This window comes from Octopus bimaculoides, chromosome 14 (genome assembly GCF_001194135.2).
Source record: "Octopus bimaculoides isolate UCB-OBI-ISO-001 chromosome 14, ASM119413v2, whole genome shotgun sequence".
NCBI lineage: Eukaryota > Metazoa > Mollusca > Cephalopoda > Octopoda > Octopodidae > Octopus > Octopus bimaculoides.
The window spans coordinates 29,568,369-29,574,277 of NC_068994.1; the positions used below are offsets into that span (position 1 = coordinate 29,568,369).

Here is a 5,909-nt window from a genome sequence, read left to right on the forward strand (position 1 = left end):
CGTCCAACAGCATTCGGGGACCTCCATCTCCGTCGCCACCATTCGTCCTAACGTCTACATCTCTCTACGTACTCGCCCCGGTTACAGCACTGCACTGTTCGTGAACTACTTCACCATGGATCAACAACGAATATACAACCTGCGAGAACTCCTGTACCAAGTGACCCAGGTGGTAGCATCACAGTTACAACTTCACGTACGACATGTACCGCAACCGGCTCTGCATCATCGCTGCAACTTCTTGATACAGTATTTTAACTATCGTCTACAATTGACTACGAACTGGTGTTTATCATTCTTGTGTCTATGAACTTACTCCTCACTTCGATGGCTACAAACTCTTTCACTGTCTCTTCTTCATCGCCATCCTTGTATGTTCTTAACGGGCATACATCTATGCCTACATACACACGCATACATCTTATTCTTATGATGGCCTGTCTATTATTCTGTATATATGCCGCACACACATGTTAACATATCAATAAATCTTCTTTTAAACATTCTACCCGGATGAGTCTCTTATTTCCCTCTAGAACATATATGCATTGTTCTATTTATATTTATTGTATCGACCGTGTGATGTACTAAGGAGCCATTCTCATCACCTCAGTTCGCACGGACGTCACAAGTCGGCGACCCGTTCCAGCTCCTTGAAACAACAAAACAATTATAATGGGAGAAGGGGATACTCCACAGGTATCTAAACTTTCATGCCTATTATATACTAAACATTATCGATTCAATCTACACTCTGTCTTCAAAACTGAAAGGAAACAGTATTTATATGGAATTCTTAATAAGTTCTTGATAGTGATGAAATCAACATACAATATTGTTGAGTTAATGATAAATATTGCTTTTCCCTGACGGCATAATTATTACTTGTTTCAAAATTAGATTATCTTTGCATTAAATACATTAATCCTAATACAACAATTTTCTGAATAGCTTAGTCACGTAGATGGGGTTGCGCATATGACTCTTTGTAGACCTTCCAAAACTAGTGAGGGTGATGCGCTTGATAATCACCTCGATCATTTACAAGAAATAAGAACTAGATTTGCTTCAGATCACATCCTACTAATTTAGAAAAGGACACATACATAGATTAATATGATTCTAAAAACATTTTTGTGCGGTTGGGGAAGGGAAACAAGTTGATGGCTGTTGGAACACATTTATAGACCTGCAGTAGTCGGGCGGACCTGGTGCTAAACAACATAAATTTGTTTTCTCAACAAATTTATTCTGTAAAGTATTTTATTGATCAAGTCGCCTTAAACGAGGATATAGCAGCTCATTGTTTATCTCAAATCAAAACCGTAATAACTGCAGCCTCGACTCTTCTGAAATTATTAACCGAACATTTCTTTCGATTAAATCGTTTAAATGTAATCATTTCTACAAGTGTCTGAGTTCCATACTCAACATTAAACACTTTATCACACTGTCCGCTCTTCGATGTAACTGGAAACACAGGGAGGTTAGATAATAATTCTTGCGTAATTTGCAAAAACATTTGTAAAATGTCTATCCGATATTACGATCACTTTAACTACTTAAGTTCAAGACGGCGATAGAATTTGTTAGATGACGACTTCCCAGCTAACTCTAGCTGCTGTCGATCCTCACTATCTGTCGCAGGCGGTGGACATTTTGTACAGACGGTTTATTCTTTAACCATACACCGTTTTCACCTCACTGTGTATGTTTGTGAGTACTTGACTCTTGTTATCATCATCATCATTACTGTCGTTATAATGGTCTTAGGCAAGGAATGAACTCCACTATGTTTCATTCTCGTTCTTCTAAAAATTTAATGCTTTTAACCTATGTAAGCAACAATTATTCTAATTTTTATTGTGGTTATTGTTGTCGAAGTTAAATGTAAAATTGTTTTCCCTTTCATTTGACATTCCTCAAACTGAGCATTTAAGATCCCCCATTCACACACATAAATACATACACGTATTCATATATATATATGTGTGTGTGTATCTTTCTCTATCTTTTGTATATATACAAAATTTAGATTCTGTATTTTCCAGTGCTCACATTGACATGTATTTTCTAATACGATGCCATCATAACTATGTACACGCAAGATATTGTCATGTAAATGTCTCGACAATTATTTGATCTTGGCAAAATAATAAATAAACAAAAAGAAGCCGCTCTCCAGACGTAGGCGTGTTCATGCTAATAGCATCGTAATTACTATAGACTCTTCAACTTAAACTGTTAATGTTGTTATATATAATCAAGTTGTTCAAAATACACACAATACATAAACACTGTATACGTATTTCATTTAAGTAGTTTTTTTTATAACTCTACGACTATTTGTTTTGTAAATATTTGACTTCAAATCATGTTGATAGTTTACATTTGAGTCATATAAATGCAATTAACGTTGGTATGGAGCTAAACAATTATTAATATGTTTGTATATGTATAAACTACATCATTTCACGTCTTACATCGCATGTCTTATCCATTCGTTCGCTGACAAATCTTTTATCCTCTGTTAAATTGCCAGGTAATTCACTCGCAAACACTTAATCATGCATACAGCATTGTTTCCGACTTAGACACAAGGCCTTAAATTTGCTGTTAAGTGTATACTCGATTAAATTAACTCCTGTACTTTATTTTATTGACTCCGAAAAAGCAAATTGTCCTCGGCAAGATTTGAACATTCTCCCCGATGCTACCAATCTTATCAGAAGTAGAGATATCCTTTGTCTTGTCCGGTCCACCCATGATAATATATATATATATATATATTATATATGTATATATAAACAATTGCAGCGTGGAAGGTGTTTATAAGCAATTTAAAAACACGAAAACCGTTAGATTCACTTCAATATTTTAATTTAATTTACCAAAATGTTTTCATCGCTTTGAGATCGTGACCTGTTCACTGACAAAATTCCGTGCTGCATCTATATATATATATATATATATATACACACACACACACACAGACCACTAGTCCTCGGACGTTTTTTTTTTTACGTATGCTGACCACTGGTTCAAACTGGTATTATTTAATATTAATTTCTACCCTTATTACACACACACACACACACATATATATATATATATACACACAAAATTCAGTAAATATTAAATGTATGTATGTGTGAATCTCCCGTAGCTTCATACCAACATTGATTGTGAACTTAACCCAGCCTTTTGTTTATTTTTGTTTTGTTCTTCGCCATATGTGTATGTGTTTGCAAGCTCTAAGTCTTAAAAGACACTTCGTATTTTTGTCGGGTTGACGCTTATTTACGCCTGTTCTTTAAATCAGTCTAACGATGTAGTTATAATCCATTATCGCACCATATTGGAGAGTTTCGTCTTTCGTCTGGTAACTAACAATTTCGCGTTTTTACTCTCACTCTTTTACTTTCACTTGACGCCCACCTATAATAACCAAAGGGAGAGCCTTCTGTGTAGTTACTCGACCTGTCAGAAATAGTAACCAAATCTCCAGTCACTCTTCTTTCCTGAAGTGGACGAGCATTGGCTACAAATTCTCATTGCTATACGTAAACAATGTTTCCTTCATTTTTTTTGTAAAATTATAATTACTATGAAATATTATCTTCATTTGTTTCAAGGCTTACTACTTGAGCATTATGTTTGATATAATTTATTTTCGAAATTAGAAATAAAGCATTTCTCCTTCGTTATTAAACTAATTTATTAGTTTCGTCTTATTTGAAATACTTTTGAAAAGAAATAGCGACTAAGGATGCGGGATTACTTGAGTTTGTCCAAGAAGATTTTACTACTATTTCTAGTCGTCAAAGCGCCTGTCCCTTTTCGTATTTTTCGAACCAATATCAATAGGAAATATCTTCAATTATTTTATTACTTTCGATCTTTATTATAATGTTTATTAGTTATTTCAGTGCTTGTTTCTGCGTTTCGTATAACTATTTAAAAGTTCTTTCAATAATTTTTTTGTTTCCATCGTTCTTCAAAATGTTTATACATTGTGAAATGATTATTGTACGTGAATTGACAAGCTAAAGTGTGATAAGCAGAACTGCTTTGGTGAAAAGTGAAACTGTTATTACATGTTATGTAAAACTGATTTTGAACTTCAGTTGTTTGCGTTTTTACTGTTCCTTAAATATTCCAACTGTTAATAAGAATAAAAGATGTATGATTGAGGGGAATGAGTGTTAACACATCTAATGCATTAACAAGCGTACTAGAAATAAATATTCTTTCCGTTTTGGGGAAAAGCAGTTTTAAGTTTCCTGGCAAATGTTGAAGATATTTTCCGACATTTGGTTTTATTCTTCCCTCATCAGCAGACCATATGTGCATCAGAGTAGGTGGAGTGGGGGAGGTTCGCCAAAGACAACTCTTTTATTGGATCGGTACTTGTATAAACTTAGGGAGGATGGGGGAAGACACAAGGGCTGCACCTGGCAGCACCCACTGTAGTTACACCACTTCATATTTGCTGAAGTAACGGTAAAAAATGACGCATGCTACCTATATTTCCTTCGCTGCACCTCACTTTTCTATTATTAGTTAGGCCGTTCTGCAGATTAGCAGAATTGTCTGTGTCGGACAAAATGCCTTGTGGTATTTGTTCTAGCGCTACTACACTCTGAGTTCGAATCTCACAGAAATCACGTTTGCCTTTCATACTTCTGGGGTCGGATAGAAATAAAGTACCAATCAAATACTGTATTCAATATTACCGATTGTTCTCCCTCCTCCTATTTTTAGCCAGGCTGAAGCGTGAGTTGACAAAATTGGTACTGCAACAAGCAACATACTTTCTCAGTAGCATAGCCGAGGAAATGCAACATTCTGACCAGGGCAGTACTTTTGGGTCTGCTGTATAAGCATGTTTACAAGTGGGTGCTGAAAAGTTCTTGACTTTGGATTAAAGAAAATACAAGACAATCAGTTAATTATGATTTTATTCAACATATTCCTCTCTCAGATTCACACATTTATTGAAGTGGCCCTGTAAAAAAACTTGGAAGGTTGAGCCTCCAACCAGGTCTTTCACGACACCCTTAAAGCCAAGAACTTTTCAGCATGCCCTCATAGATAGGTGGTGGGGATGGAAATGCCAGGACTACCCTGGGTAGCACACACTCTAGCTATGACACTATTTAGTTGCAGCTCTTTATGTTCAAATATTGCCAAAGTCAACTTCCCCTTTTATCCTTTGGGGTGGGGTTTGATAAAATAAAGGTGCTGTCAGCTACAAGTATCAGTGTGATTCACAATGTCCTTTCTCCTACCATTAATAAAAGAAAAAAAAAAAATTCATGGCCTTGTGCCTATATGAGAAATTAATAATATTTAAGACAGGCCTTGTAGTATCAGAGGTTTGAGACTCGATTTCAGTTCCTGGTCAAAACTTACTTCCCTTTTACAACCTTTATTTTCCCTCTTCCCTAAATATATGTAGCCTTACAATTATTTGTTATTTGTAAAGCACATGCATGGCTATGTGGTTAAGAAGCCTGCTTCCCACTCATTGCGGTCTTGGAATTAAATGCCTCGTCTAGTACATTCAGAATCTGAGGATGCTGGTGATAGTGTGTGTCGGTAACAATTACTTTAAATAAGAGTTTGTAAAATAAGTTGAATTTACTGCATGGAGTGAAGATTTTATGTGTAGGTGGAGGCAGTTTTTGAGAAAAACGACGCACATTGGGATTTTAGTTTTCAAAATTGTTAGAATTCAATCCAGTTTCCATAAGGGCAAGATTACAGGCGACATCCTGAAGTGCAAAATTCCATAATCAGAATTTTCATAACACAGGACTATATGTGTGTTTGTGTGTGTGTGTGTATGTATGTTTGTATATATGTATGTGTATGTATGTATATGAATGTTTGTATATATATATATA

The 5,909-nt window shown here is 35.4% G+C and overlaps 1 protein-coding gene across 3 annotated transcripts in view; it reads left to right on the top strand.

Moving 5' to 3' along the window:
* The first annotated feature begins 1,534 nt into the window (after positions 1–1,534).
* LOC106876260 (zinc finger protein ZFP2) overlaps positions 1,535–5,909 on the top strand; it is an 8,900-nt gene continuing 4,525 nt past the window's right edge. Inside the window, exon 1 of one of the 3 annotated variants that reach the window (XM_052972798.1) lies at positions 1,535–1,837. The gene's annotated coding sequence lies outside the window, so the exon portion shown is untranslated. Of the gene's footprint in view, positions 1,838–3,462; positions 3,564–4,046; positions 4,948–5,909 lie in introns of those variants that run through there. The other 2 variants (XM_052972801.1, XM_052972802.1) reach the window with 2 other exon arrangements.